Source organism: Portunus trituberculatus, chromosome 46 (genome assembly GCF_017591435.1).
Source record: "Portunus trituberculatus isolate SZX2019 chromosome 46, ASM1759143v1, whole genome shotgun sequence".
In the NCBI taxonomy this organism is placed as follows: domain Eukaryota; kingdom Metazoa; phylum Arthropoda; class Malacostraca; order Decapoda; family Portunidae; genus Portunus; species Portunus trituberculatus.
The window spans coordinates 22,370,277-22,385,802 of record NC_059300.1 but is presented as its reverse complement, the minus strand read 5'-3'; the positions used below and the strand labels follow the sequence as shown (position 1 = coordinate 22,385,802).

General features: G+C 40.9%; 1 protein-coding gene across 5 annotated transcripts in view; it reads right to left on the bottom strand.

Moving 5' to 3' along the window:
- The window catches only part of LOC123519936 (histone-lysine N-methyltransferase PRDM9-like), a 105,828-nt gene that overhangs the window by 65,338 nt on the left and 24,964 nt on the right, over window positions 1-15,526 (bottom strand). The window lies entirely within an intron of this gene.

Here is a 15,526-nt window from a genome sequence, read left to right as displayed (position 1 = left end):
CAGGAAAAAATAAAAGATGCTGTTAAACAAGTAACTAAGGAGAAAGAAGATCTAGTGAGAGATACAGTGGATAAGAGGAAAAGTTTAATGATTTTTTAGATGAATGAAAAAAAATCCAAACAAGTTCATGAGAGAGCATGAAGAGAGAGAATTGGCCAAAACTATTATCAAAACAGGTCCAGGACAGCACACAGGAGCTGGAACAGGAGGTGGAGAAAGGTTGGGAAGATTTAGTGAACGGGGTAGGAGGCCAATGAAAGTGAGAATGAGATCGCAGGTGGTGGTGGAGGAAATTATGAAAAGGAAAGATGGCCGATAATACTGAACATAAAGATATATGGATAAAAAGACATATGAACCTAGAGGAGAGGGAAAAAGAGAAAGTGCTAAGAAATGAAACTAAGGAAAAAAACAAGAAAAGAACAGAGATAGAAAAAAAGAATTTCTACAAGATGGTTCTGGATATGAGACAAAAGAAGTGGTATCGACGGAAGAAGGAGGAGGTCGTGGAGGAGGCAAGAAATTAAAAGTGACTTATAATGATACTGATAGGTTGTTATCCAGCATGTTGAAGGTTAGGGATTATTTGAAAGAGAAAAAGCCAGATATAATGTGCATCGTTGAAATAAAACTAAGAGCGGAGATTCATGTTTACTCTAAGAGGAGGGATATGATAGCTGAAGAGACAGGAAGGGTAAATTGGAAGGATGAGTGCTAATAATGGTTCATGATTATATATGTGTGGAAGAAGTGCAATATGGTGAGGGGATGGTGGAAGTAATGGGAATAACAATCAAAACACAGGAATTGAAAAAAAAAAAAATAAGTTACATATGTGCCACCTAAGACAAATACATGGAGAACTGAGGAACATAAAGATATGCAAAGAGAGGTGGTTAAGTGCTTAGATAATATGATAAGATGAGATTGAAGAATACATTTTAGTTGGAGACCTTAACTGTAAAAAAATAAACTGGAGAGAGATGGAAGTAATGGATAATGCTGGATATTGGAGTGAGGAGGTGTTACAGTTGACTATGGTAAAATACAATGGACCAGTGGGTGGAGTCAACAAGGTACAAGAGGGAAGAAAAACCATTGTTGCTTGAATTAGTATTCACAAAGAAACCAGAGTCCCCTCCTAGCATACAATACCTTAGTCCAATGGGAAGAAGTGATCATGTGACAATAGAGCTGGAAATACAGGATGAGGAATGAGATAAGATACAGAGATGACTAGAAAAAACAAGATTAAATTATGCAATAGCATATTTTGAAAAACTAAGGACTAGAAAAAACAAGATTAAATTATGCAATAGCAGATTTTGAAAAATTAAGGAACTTTTTTGCTGATATTGAATGGAGAAACATTATGTAAGAAAGGACAATACAAGGGAAATATGAAATATTCTTACAGAAATATAATGAAAGAGTAAAGCAATACTTACCTTTTTTATAGGGTTAAGAAAAATACAGACTTGGTACAATGCTAGGTGCACAGAAGCTAAAAAGGTGAAGACAAAGCTAGGAAGAAACTCATAAAGCAGAAAAACGACAATAACAGACAGCAGTATAAAGATGCGAGAAATGCACCAAGACATTACAAAGTAGCTCCCAGGTAAAGGACTTCAGCAGACATTGGAGCCTGACCTAGATGTATGTAAAGGGGGTAGGGGGCCATAGGGTTCTCCTGTCTCCAAAATAAATAAGATCTGGACACCGTATAGAACAGAAAAATGGAGAAAGAGGTGGAGCTAGGTGGAGAAGCCAAATGTACAGGACCAAAACAAATGTCACGTTGTGAAATCCAGAGATTTATCAAAACACCTGTTGGACTGAGATTGTGTGATGATAATATGGACAAGGACTTTTCTGGATTTAGAGAGGAAAGAGAACATGAGGAGGCTGATAAACGTGGAAAGAGAGATAAGATACAAGAAGGAGGTGATGTTGAGTATGATGGAAAAATAAGACAAATTTATAAAAGAAAACATAGAACTATTAGTGAGGTTAGAGAAATGTGAGAAAGTAAGGGAAATAAAGCAAGAGATGCAGGGGGAAATGCAGGAAATAAAGAAACAAAATGATATACTACAGGCTACGTGTTATGACTATGAAAGACTTCTTAAGGAGCCTACAGAAAAAAAGTGCAGGATAGGGAGGACAAAGTTAAGAATGGAATGTGTGAAAGCAAACTGGGAGGATTACAAAATGCATGGAAACAAGAACTGGAAGAGGAAAAAGTTAAATCTTCAGAGGTAGTAAGGAGGCAAATTCAGGAAAAGATAAAGGACACTGTTATACAAGTAATTAAGGAGAAAGAAGATCTAGTGAGAGATACAGTGGATAAGAGGAAATGTTTCTTAATTTTTGAGATGAAGGAAAAAAAATCCAAACAAGTTCAAGAGAGAGCATGAAGAGAGAGAATTGGCAAATACTATTATCAAACATGTCCAGGACAGCACACAGAGGTTGGACCAGGAGGTGGAGGATGTAATTAGGTTGGGAAGAATTAGTGAAGAGGGAAAGACACCAATTAAAGTAAGAATGAGCTCACAGGTGGTGGGGGAGGAAAATATAAGAGAAGGGTAGCTGGCCGATGATACTGACTCTAAGGATGTATGCATAAAGAGATCTGAACCTGGATGAGTGGGAGAAGGAAAAATGCTAAGAAATTAAGCTAAGAAAAAAAAAAAAAAAAAGACAACAATCGAGAAAAACAATTTCTACTGGAGGGTTCTAGATATGACGTTAAAGAAGTGGTTTCTACAGAAGAAGGAGGTCATGGAGGAGGCAAGAAATTAAGAGTGACTTATAATTATATAGATGGGTTGTTATCCAGTGTGTTGGAGGTTGGAGATTATCTAAAAGAAAAGGACCAGTTGTAATGTGCATCGTAGAAATAAAACTAAAAGAGTAGATCCATGTTAGCTTTAAAGAAGAGGGATATAATAGCTGGAGAAGACACAGAAAGGGTAAAGGGGAAGGAGGAGTGTTAATAATGGCTTGTGATAATACAGGTAACTCGATTTACGTGTTTTTGTTATAACGCGACCGAAAAAATATTGTAATTAATTTAATTTGTGCGATCAGTTTTCTTATACGTGATTTGGCCCAACCGCATTTTCAAACTGAGCACCAGATGCAATTTCAAACTGTGTGCCAGAGAGTTTTGCAGCTGGCCGATAGGTAGGAGCTCCGGGGCCAGATCCAAGAAGTAAGTTGTTGTCTATGTTGGTACAGACAACCTCCATAGCAACCTCCTGCTCACATACCAACCTTCGTAAAATAGCATCCACAAAGATTCGTTGCTGTTGGCGGGCGGAGATTGGTAGCCCGCCTAAAAGTGCTCATTGGCTGCCAGCTGGATCCAAGACACTTTAACATCAGAGCAACCTCCTGCCGCAAAATGGCATCTATGAACGCTTGGAGGGACGGTGACGAGGTTGCTATCAGGTTGCTCTCAGGTTGCTGGGAAAACCACCTCTCAAGGTGGTGTTACTGTCTTATGTATGCATTTATGTTCACAAAACAACATTTCTATTAGCTTTTTACAAACCTTGCCCCCAAGAAAGGACTGTTTTGTAATGCATAAAGTGATATCTTACATGGAATACCAAAAAATAAAGCAGAGATGAGATTGGCCACAGACAAGGCAGAGACACGGCGACTCGGCTGCTTCTTTTTCTTCTTGTGACTTTTTTAGCTTGCGTGTTGCTTTCACCACAATATTTGTTTCTACTCCTCTATTGCCTGCTATAATGGATATCATGTTAGTATTCATATACACTCACGCCATGAGGATAGCCTCAACTCCATGGCAATGAGTGACAAAGGTACTTGAGCCTTCAATCTCCTGAATCTCATGCACTTTATATTTCTGCCGGAATAATGCCAAGTCTGTTCTTCAACTTGCCAAACACTCCATCATAAATAGAAAATGTCAAAATCTTTCAAACTCAAACTCCCCTCCAGACTTCTGGCATTTAGCCAAAAACATCTCCAATAATTTCATTTCTTCATCTTTCCTATCCTTTATTTCATCCTGATGGCACCACTGCTATCTCTTCGGTCTCTAAAGCTGAACTCTTCTCTTAAACCTTAGCTCACAACTCCACCTTGGATGATTCTGGGCTTGTCCCTCCCTCTCCTGCTCCCTCTGACTATTTCATGTCTGCTATTAAGATTCTTTGTAATGATGTTTTCCATGCCCTCGCCGGCCTAAACCCCCGGAAGGTTTATGGTCCTGATAGGGTCCCTCCTATTGTTCTCAAAAACTGTGCTTCCATGCTTGCACCTTGCTTGGCTAAACTCTTTCAACTTTGTCTATCAACTTCTACCTTTCCTTCTTGCTGGAAGTTTGCCTACATTCAGCCTGTTCCTTAAAAGGGTGAACATTCTAATCCCTCAAACTACTGTCCTATAGCTTTAATCTCTTGCTTGTCTAAAGTTTTTTAATCTATCCTCAATAGGAAGATTCTCAAACATCTGTCACTTCGCAATCTTCCGTCAAGGTCGCTCTACTGGTGATCTGGCTTTCCTTACTGAGTCTTAGTCATCCTCTTTTAGAGATTTCGGTGAAACTTTTGCTGTTGTGTTAGACATATCAAAAGCTTTTGATAGAGTCTGGCATAAAGCTTTGATTTCAAAACTGCCCTCCTACAGTTTCTATCCTTCTCTCTGCAACTTTATCTGAAGTTTCCATTCAGACCATTCTATTGCTGCTGTGGAAGACGACCAGTGTTCTTCTCCTAAATCTATTATTAGTGGTGTTCCTCAGGGTTCTATCCTGTCACCCACTCTCTATTATTCATTAATGACCTTCTTAACCAAACTTCTTTCCCTACCCACTCCTACGCTGATGATACCACCCTACATCTTTCCACGTCCTTTCAGAGACAACCAATCCTTCAGGAAGTCAACAGATCATGCAGGGACGCCACAGAATGCCTGACTTCTGATCTTTCTAAGATTTCCGATTGGGGTAGAGAAAATGTAATTTTTAATGCTAAAACCAATTTCTTCACTTACCTGTTTTTCATACAAAAAACTAGCAGTTCCACTGTTTGACTTACTTTCGTCTACCGATATTTCAAAAAAAAATTCCGCTTGGCACTATGCCTGCCAGCACAGTGCCCAGCGCTGACAATGGGATCGGCTGCACTGCCCCTCAGTTAATATTCATGTGTGTAGAAACAGACTGGGGGAGGAAGGGAGGGCACTTGTTTTTGTATGAAAAACAGGCAAGTGAAGAAATTAATCTAAGCATTAAAAATTACATTTCTATCACAGAAACTTGTTTTTCATACAAAAAAAAATAGAAGACTCCAACATTTAAGGAGGTGGAAGTCAACATGAAGTGGCAGGCGTAGAGGGTGAAAAAGCTGTCCATTGTGGAGACCCTAATCCATGGTTGACGTTGATGTGGAGAAAGAGCGTGCTGGAGAATGCAACCAGGTGCATGGGAGTACTCCTTGACCCATGTGTCTCAAGAATTATAGCTCTTGGTGACCAGTGATGAGTACCCTAGGAGGGGAGGAAAAGATCACCTCCAAGACGCCAGCTGTCTGTACATGTTGGGTCGGTCTGGGGATGAGTCACAGCAGCAGAAACAGAGGCAACATGGCCACTGTGAGGCCTAATACGAGCAGGACAGTGGGTTTGTTGGGACATAGGGGGATCATCAGACACTGAGCCCCTATCAGCCAAAAGGACAAAGGAGACAGCCCATGGGTAGGGCGTGAGCATGCCATCCTGTGGGTGGGGAGACAAGGCAAGGGGACAGGCATCTCTCCCACCCAGGCCTTCACCCAAGGCCATGGGTGGGCGGGAGGGGGTGACCAGGCTAACTGCACCACCCCACCTCCTTTCTGTCCCCCTCCCAACAACCAATTCCAAGAAGGAGGGTTGCCAGACACCCCTGATATGGGGCAGGGCTTCTTTATATGCCTAGCATCATCCTTAGGTGGACGTGAACGCTTAAGAAGCACCTCTAGTCCTCGGACAGCCCCCCCCTGACCCCCTGACTTAGTGTGACTGCACAAACCTATTAGCATCAGGACTCTGGGGGTGACGGGACACTGAACTGCATCAGGTCCGGGTCCAAAGACAAGGCACAGCTGGAAGAGAGGGGTCAGTAGCGGGGGGAAGCACAGAACTACACAAATCTCATATCTGAGCAGCAACAAGGGAATTGACAGAAGCAAGCACCTCCTGCCAAGACCTCAAAAACAAAGTGAGGTCAATAGCAACCGGGGGCTTACAGCCCTGCTAGGAAGCTGAATCCTCAGCTGTGAGCTCATCCTGGGACAAAACACTACCATCCCAAAACGAAATCTCTGAACCGCCATGAATGTTGGACAAAACAGACTGCAATGTGCCTATGTCACTGGTGACATTACAAAAGCATTGGGCAACAGACCTGTGGGTATGTTTTGCCTTGGCAAACCACTTGCGCCTCAAACCACACTGGTACTTATAGGCAGCGAGGACTTTATCACTGCTCCAAGTAGAACACTCATCACACCTCTTGCAGATATCCCTGCAATTAACCCCTTCCATACCACAAGACTGTTTTGTGGTACGTGCGTACCACGCGCAAAAGCGACCTCGTGGTACCGCAAGATGCCGCCGTGATACGTGCGTACCACACCAATACATTTCCATGCACAACCGTGGCCTGAGTGCGGATTTTGCCTTTTTCATGCTCCACGTGGTTCACTATAAACAAACAAACACTGGAGGCGTTATTTTTAGCCACCCCAGCGTAACAAAACAATCCCCCCCACTAGCCAATCAATATCGGAGTTAATTTTTCATGCATAAACTATAAAGCCAATCACTATTCTTTGACATATATTATTCGCACAGTCCCCCCAAGAATATCAGTTCTCTAGTATCGGCCGTGGTGAAACTGTTCTATTGCCTCTAGTTAGAGATAATGGCGTCTGCTTCGTGTAGCAGCAATGAGGATTATCATAATTATGAGACAGATAGTGAGGATATATTGGAAGACTCTCCAGATGAATATGATTCAGACTATGATCCTGAAAAAGAAATAGGAGAGAGTGATAGTGACAGCAGTGTTGAAACCCTCTCGGCAAGTGAGGGGGAGCAGCCTAGTTATGATTGCCTCAGGGCCACCCTCACCAGGTGCAGTGTGTGTGGTGCTGAATTTATGATTAGTGCACAATTTATGATTATGTTTACGTTTTCTTTTATTAATAAAATGACAAAAATATGTTTAGAAAAAAGTACATAACACTGAGTTAGAAAGAAATATAATGTGTAGATCTGGCCGTGAGGCACGTGCACACACAGGCAGGGGGCTGCGGTATAGGAGGGGAACGCTTTGTTTATATCGGGGGGTGGCTGCGGTAAGGAAGGGGTTAACACAAACAGAATGAGGGTCCTGGAGGAAACTACCCAAGACCCTGGTGCAGTCTGGGCTTGAGCAAACCCATCAAGAAGACTTAGAAGATAACCGAGAGCTGGAAGAACCAAGTGTGGAAGGATCAGCCACGTCCATCAGCAAACCACCCTCCCAAGCAGCAGCAGGCTGCTTGGGATGAGCATGCAGCCCGTTAAGGTCCTCCTCCATGAAAACAGGAAGGAGCCAGTAGAGAAAACACTTGAAAAGTTCAAAGAAGTGAAACAGGGACGGAAGAGCAGCGCGTGAGAACACGATGCACGCCGAGAATTAACTGTGGGGCAGCACAGCCGATCCCATCAAAGGCGTAGTGCCAAGTGGAATTCTTTTTAATCTTGGTGGATGAAAGCAAGTGAAACAGTGGAACTGCTGGTTTTTGTATGAAACTTAGTAGTTTTCAATACCTCAAAAATTCAATTCCTCCATCTATCAACTCGACACAACCTTCCAAACAACTAACCCCTTTTCTTCAATGACACTCAACTGTCTCCCTCTTCCACACTGAATATCCTCGGTTTGCCCTTTACTCATAATCTTAACTGGAAACTTCACATCTCATCTCTTGATAAAAACAACTTCTATGAAGTTAGGCATTCTGAAGCGTCTCCGCCAGTTTTTCTCACCCCTCCAACCGTTAACTCTGTACAAGGGCCTTATCTGCCCCTGTATGAAGTACTCTTTGCATGTTTGGGGGTTTCCAGTCACACAGTTTTACTAGATAGGGTGGAATCAAAAGCTTTTTGTCTCATCAACTCCCTTCCTCTGACTGACTATCTTCAGCCTCTTTCTCACTGCCGAAATGTTGCATCTCATTCTATATTTTATCGCTATTTTCATGCTAACTGTTCTATTGATCTTGCTACCTGCATGCCCCCCCATCCTCCAGCAGCCTCACTGCACAAGGCTTTCTTCTTTCTCTCATCCCTATTCTGTCCAATTATCTAACATAAGAGTTAACAAGTACTCTCAATCATTCATATCTTTCTCTGATAAACTCTGCAACTCCCTGTCTGCTTCTGTATTTCCGTCTCCCTCTAACTTGACTTGTTTTAACTGGAAGGTTTCAAGACGTTTTTTTCCTTAATTTTGGCTAATTCTCTACTACTCTTTAAGGGAACCAGCACTTCAAGTGGGCCTTTTTTTTTTTTTTTGTTGCCCTTAGCTGGTTTCCCTCCTGCATAAAAAAAAAAAAAAAACTGGACCAGTGGGTGAAGGACTATACAAGGTATAAAGGGAAATAAAAACCATCTACGCTGAATTTGGTATTCACCAAATGTCCATCCATCAAATATCACAACCCAATGGGAAAAAGTGATCATGGGGTTATAGAAATTGAATTAAAGGATCAGGAAACTTTGAAAATGTAATGAGAGACACATATAAAAAAGACAGAATCATGCTATGACAAATTTTGAAGAATTAAAAAGTTATTTTGGTAGTATTGATTGGCAGGAAACCATGAAAGGCAAGACAGTCCAAGAGAAGTATGAAATATTCCTAGACGAGTATGAGGGGGTAAAGAGATATGTTCCCGAATACAAAGTAAAAGAGAGCAAACACATGTAGTATAATGCTATATTTGAAAAAAAGCTAAAAACTGTAAGGATACTGCTTGGATAAAATTAAGGAAGCAACGAAACAGAGTAAATAAAAGCAGTATAAAGAGGTACAAAACGAATACATTAGAATAAGAAGGGAGGAGAAATTTTGAAAAGGTTGCAGTGAAGAGATGTGAAAAGGAACCCTAGCTTTTTTATAAGTACAGTAAGGTCCCGAGTTACGTCAGAGTTACGTTCCTGAAACATGACGTAAGTCGATTTTGTACGTAACTCGAGTTTTTGTACTTTCAAAGCATATTATCGAGTTTTCAACCAATAATTTTTTATGGTTATTCAGGTAAGTAAAAGGTTATATTGTTATATTGGTATATTATTTACAACTATGTAGGAATATATTGATTAGGGCTGCGACGAAGGACTGCAGGTTGCCGAGAGGCGGCCTGAGGCCGCCAGGAGGTGGGCAGGTCGAATGTTGTGACGCCCAGGCGGACAGCTGGGAGCTTTGTGGAGTGCGGTAGGAGTAGAAGCGTTATATAAGTAAAAGGTTATATTGTATTATTTACAAGTATGTAGGAATATGAAACACAAGCTTGTTTTTGTTGTTGATTAGGGCCGTGAACGCGAAGGAATGCATGTTGCCAGAGGGGTGGATGCCTGAGTCCGCCAGGAGGGTGGGCAGGTCGAATGTTGTGATGCCCAGGGCGGACAGCTGGGAACGTAGTGCAGTGCGGTGGGAGTAGAAGCGTGGGCAGCGGGGCAGGAAATGCAATAGGAAAGGGCAATAGGGATCAGCAGACAAGCGCAGACGGTGCAAGTGAGCTGCGAGTGTCGTGTGGCCCAGGCAAAGACTCCGGAGTTGTTATTGTTGTGATAGGTGCGTGAGCCCTCAAGGTCGTCAACCTCCCCGTTGTCATGGTAACGGGCTTCCCATTTTCTTCTTCACTCCCTTACACACAGCTGCTGCCTCCCTTCTCATGTCTTTTAATTATGTCCACTTTTTCTTGTAGCGTAATGGTTTTCCTTTTCTTAGCATTGCTATCACTCAGGAGTTTTCTTTTTGGTGCCATTGAGCAAGATACTAAGATAGTCAGCAAACGCAGATGTAGGAACACTCTTGCCAGGGGCGACGGTGTGGTGGAACTGAGGTACGTAGAGTGTTATTGTATTCAAGCATGAGGTGGGCGGTGTGGTGGCTAACCACTAGTGACGCCTGGTGGCCAACAATAACAATAAACCCCGCGCTTTACGATTTATAAATTTTCAATTTTTTAAAATCTTAAATTGCCTTATAGTGGACTGACGTAAGTGCAAGTTTGACGTAACTCGAGACCGACATAACCCGGGACCTTACTGTATATAAATGGAAAAATGACAAACAGAGAGACCAGCACAAAGTTAATTAAGGGAAATAGGATATATGAAACAATGGAAGAAATGACTGAACTTATGAATGAGAGCTTTAAATCAGTATTTAAAGAAGAGGGAGATTTCATAGAACCAAACAACCAAGCAACACAGGAAGTGATTAAGAAATGAGAAATGTTGTGGTGCATATACAGAAAATTAGCAGACTACTAGAAAAGGTGAACATAATAAAGGCAATGGGGCCAGATAGAATGTCAGAATGGACACAGAGAATGTAGATAACAATTGGTAGAACCAATAGTAAATTCTATGATTATTTAACTTCCAAAGTGGAGCACATTCTGTCCCTCTCCCTACCCTTTTGAGATCTCCATCCTTGGAGATTTCAATGTTCACCACCAGCTTTGGCTTTCCTATCCCTTCATTGACCATCCTGGTGAACTAGCCTTCAACTTTGCTATCCACCATGACCTAGCGTAATTGGTGCAACACCCTACTCGTATTCCTGACTGTCTTGGAGATACGCCCAACATTCTTGATCTTTTCCTTACTTCTAATCCTTCTGCTTATGCTGTTACCCTATCTCCTCCGTTGGGCTCCTCCAACCAGTCTCATTTCTGTATCTTGTCCTATTTCTCCAATCCCTCCCCAGGATCTCCCTAAGCTGACGTGCCTCTGGCATTTTGCCTCTGCCAGTGGGGGACCTCAGGAGGTATTATGGCTGATTTTCCCTGGAATGAATATTGTTTCTGTGTCAGAGACCCATCTTTGTGTGCTGAAAGCACAACAGACAGTGTCTGGCATGGAGACATACATTTCTCATTCTTTTTCTCAATCTAAACCTTCTAAACCTTGGTTTAACACAGCCTGTTCTCATGCTATACATGATAGAAAAGTTGCCCACAAAAGCTACTTGAGCCTTCCATCTCCTGCATCTCATGCACTTTATATTTATACCTGGAATCATGAGAGGTCTATTCTTCAACTTGCCAAACACTCCTTCATAAATACGTAGAAAATGTCAAAATCTTTCAAATTCTAACTCCCTTCATGACTTCTGGCATCTGGCCAAAAAACATCTCCAATAATTTTACTTCTTCATCTTTCTCTCCTTTATTTCATCTTGATGGCACCACTGCCATCTCATCTGTTTCTAAAGCTGAACTCTTCTCTCAAACATTTGCTAACAACTCCACCTTGGACGATTCTGGGCTTGTCCCTCCCTCTCCTCCTCCTTCTGACTATTTCATGTCTTCAATCAAAATTATTCATAATGATGTTATCCATGCCCTCTCTGGCCTAAACCCTTGGAAGACTTATGGACCTGATGGTGTCCCTCCTATTGTTCTCAAAAACTGTGCTTCCATGCTTGCACCCATGCCTGGCTAAACTCTATCTACTATGCCAATCGACTTCTACATTTCCATCTTGTTAGAAGTTTGCCTACATTCAGCCTGTTCCTAAAAAGGGTGACTGTTCTAATCCCTCAAACTACCATCCTATATCTTTAATCTCTTGCTTGTCTAAAGTTTTTTAATCTATCCTCAATAGGAAGATTCTTAAACATCTGTCACTTCACAATCGCCAGTATGGCTTCCGTCAGGGTCACTCTACTAATGATCTTCTGGTGTTCCTTACTGAGTCTTGATCATCCTCTTTTAAAGATTTCGGTGAAACTTTTGCTGTTGTGTTAGACATATCAAAAGCTTTTGATAGCTTTTGAAGATTCTTTAATTTCAAACTGCCCTCTACAGTTTCTATCCTTCTCTTGCAACTTTATCTCAAGTTTCCTTTCGCGTTCTTGTCTAAAGTTTTTAATCTATCCTCAATGGCTTCCGTCAGGGTCACTCTACTAATGATCTTCTGGTGTTCCTTACTGAGTCTTGATCATCCTCTTTTAAAGATTTCGGTGAAACTTTTGCTGTTGTGTTAGACATATCAAAAGCTTTTGATAGCTTTTGATAGAGTCTGGCACAAAGCTTTAATTTCCAAACTGCCCTCCTACAGTTTCTATCCTTCTCTCTGCAACTTTATCTCAAGTTTCCTTTCCGACCGTTCTATTGCAGCCATGGTACAGCCACTGTTCTTCTTTTAAATCTATTAATAGTGGTATTCCTCAGGGTTCTGTCCTATCACCCACTCTCTTTCTATTATTCCTTAATGAAATTCTTAACTAAACTTCTTGCCCTATCCACTCCTACACTGATGATACCACCCTACATCTTTCCACGTCCTTTCAGAGATGACCAACTCTTCAGGAGGTCAACAGATCATGCAGGGACGCCACAGAACGCCTGATTTCTGATCTTTCTAAGATTTCTGATTGGGGCAGAGAAAACTTAGTAGTTTTCAATGTCTCAAAAACTTAATTCCTCCATCTTTCAACTCGACACACCCTTCCAGACAACTATCCCCTCTTCTTCAATGACACTCAACTGTCTCCCTCTAAATATTCTTGGTCTGTCCTTTACTCGTAATCTGAACTGGAAACTTCACATCTCATCTTCTGTTTAAACATCTTCTATGAAATTAGGTGTTCTGCAGCGTCTCCACCAGTTTTTCTCACCCTTCCAACTGCTAACTCTGTACAAAGGTCTTATCTGTCCTTGTATGGAGTACTCTTTGCATGTTTGGGTTCCACTCATACAGCTTTATTAAATAGGGTGGAATCAAAAGCTTTCCATCTCATCAACTTCCCTCCTCTGACTGACTGTCTTCAGCCTACTTTCTCACCGCTGAAATGTTGCATCCCTTTCTATCTATTCATTGATTTTGCTAACTGCATGCCTCCCCTTCTCCTACAACCTCGCTACACAAAGCTCTCTTTTTCCTCTCACCCATATTCTGGCCAAACTTCTAATACAAGAGTTAACCAGTAATCTTAATCATTCATACCTTTCACTGGTAAACTCTGGAACTCCCTATATTTCCATCTTCCTACGACTTAACTTCTTTTTAAGAGAGAAGTATCGAGACATTTGTCCCTGAATTTTGACTAATTCTTTTGATTCTTTTATTGAGATTACAATTCTAGTGAGCCTTTTTTTCTAATACTTTTATTTCTTTTTGCCCTTGGTAGTTCTCCCTTTTACATAAAAAAAAAAAAATGGGATGTGATCAACAGCTCTTTGATGGAAGGGAAGGTACCAAAGGAGTGGAAAAGAGCAAATATAGTCCTGATATACAAAGGAGGAAAAAAGACCAAGTTCCTAAATTATAGACCAGTGTCATTGACTAGTGTTATGGGAAAGTTCTGTGAAATTGTAATCAAAGAAAAGTAGTTAGAATATTTGAAGGAAAATGAAATAATAAATAACTCCCAAATTGGTTTTTGAAAAGGAAGATCATGCATAACAAATTCACAAACCTTTTATAGAAGAGTAATAGATGCAGTACAAGGAAGAGTTGGATAGGTTGACAGGGTGTATTTGGATACCAAAAACGTTTTTGATAGAGTACCACATAGAACACTCGTATGGAAAATAGAACACATTGGAGGAATGGATGAGACTATTTAACAGATACAGAAATAAGGACAATGATAGGAAACACCCCATCAAGTTGAAGCACTGGGTTCAGTGTTGGCACCAATTATGTTCCAAGTATATATATTAACAATATACCAGAGGGTTTCAATAGCTACATGAATTTGTTTGCATACAATGCAAAACTCTTGAGAGTAATAAAGAACATGAAAGACTGTATGAAATTGAAAGAAGAAACTGACAAGATCTGGAAATGGAACCAAAACTGAAAATCAGAATTTACTAATAGGAAATGTCATGTAATGGAAACTTGTAAAAGTAATAAAAGACCTATGTGGGAATACAGGTAACTCCTGCTTACCGAACGGGTTACGTTCCTAAAAAAAAAAAGTTTGTTAAGCGAATTTTTGTTAAGTGAACCAAAACAAGTTTGACCCCTGACTTGAACTTCCATTGAGAGTAAACAAAGCGAGAGAGCATCATAATACAGTGAAAGGTTTAATGAAAGTAAAAATTATGAAGTTAAACATTTAGGCAGTTTTTAAGTCATTATAATGTACACTATGTATGTATGTATGTAACTTTATAATGTTGATGATCTTAAATTTAAGAAGGGAGGGAGAGTGAAACAGGAAAGACACTAACCAGCAACCTGTGAAATGTAAACAAAGGACGCATCATTGTACCGCATACAAAACTTACATACCACATTTCCACAAGGCTTTCCATTTTATCCATTGCAGAGTCACGAGTTCAGGTGGTTCTTTCAGCTTACAAGGAAGATACGGTCTCACCAGCTGACTTAAAAATAGTAGAGACAGTAGATAGAGTCAAGCCATAGTGGCAAGCAATGCTATTAGTTTTCTCGCCTCTCTCGTGTCTGTGAATAATATCCAGCTTCACTTCGAGAGTAAGAGACTTCCTGGTTTTCGTAGCAACACTAGGCAACATTGCAGGGCGTTTTGGTGGCATGTTGAGCGAGGGAAGACGAGCTGCTGCTGATGCTGTTATTGTTTTGAACTAGGGGGAGTGAATGGTGCGCGTTTTGTCCACGAGAGGTGCTGGTGTATTCAAAAACCTGTCGGCTTGCGTGATATCGCGGGGCTTTCAAACTTGGAAAAAATTACCAGGATAAAATTTTTTTAAAGCGAGTTTGGAGTTCGTTAAACAAGCAGATGGTAGTAAAAGGAAATGTTCGTTGTAGAGAAATTTCGTTGCATGAACCTTTGTTAAGCGGGGGTTGCCTGTACAAAATGGGAGAAAAGATTATAATGGAAAGGAGGAGTGAAGAGAAAGACCTGGGAGTGATTATAAAAGACACCACGATTCCAGAAAGACACATAAATGGATTACTTGCTTAAACATACAAGATATTATCAAATATCAGGGTGGCATTCAATTACATGGCTAAAAGTTTGATGAAAAAGATCATAACCACTATGATAAAACCTAGATTAGAATATGTAGCAGTTGTGTGGTCATCATACAGGCAGAAGGATATTAGAAAACTAGAAAGAATCCAAAGGACCTCTACAAAGGTAGTGCCAGAAATAAAGGATCTTCCCTATGAAGAAGGACTGAAAGAAATGGAACTTTGAAAGATAGACAGGAGAGAGAGAGAGAGAGAGAGAGAGAGAGAGAGAGAGAGAGAGAGAGAGAGAGAGAGAGAGAGAGAGAGAGAGAGAGAG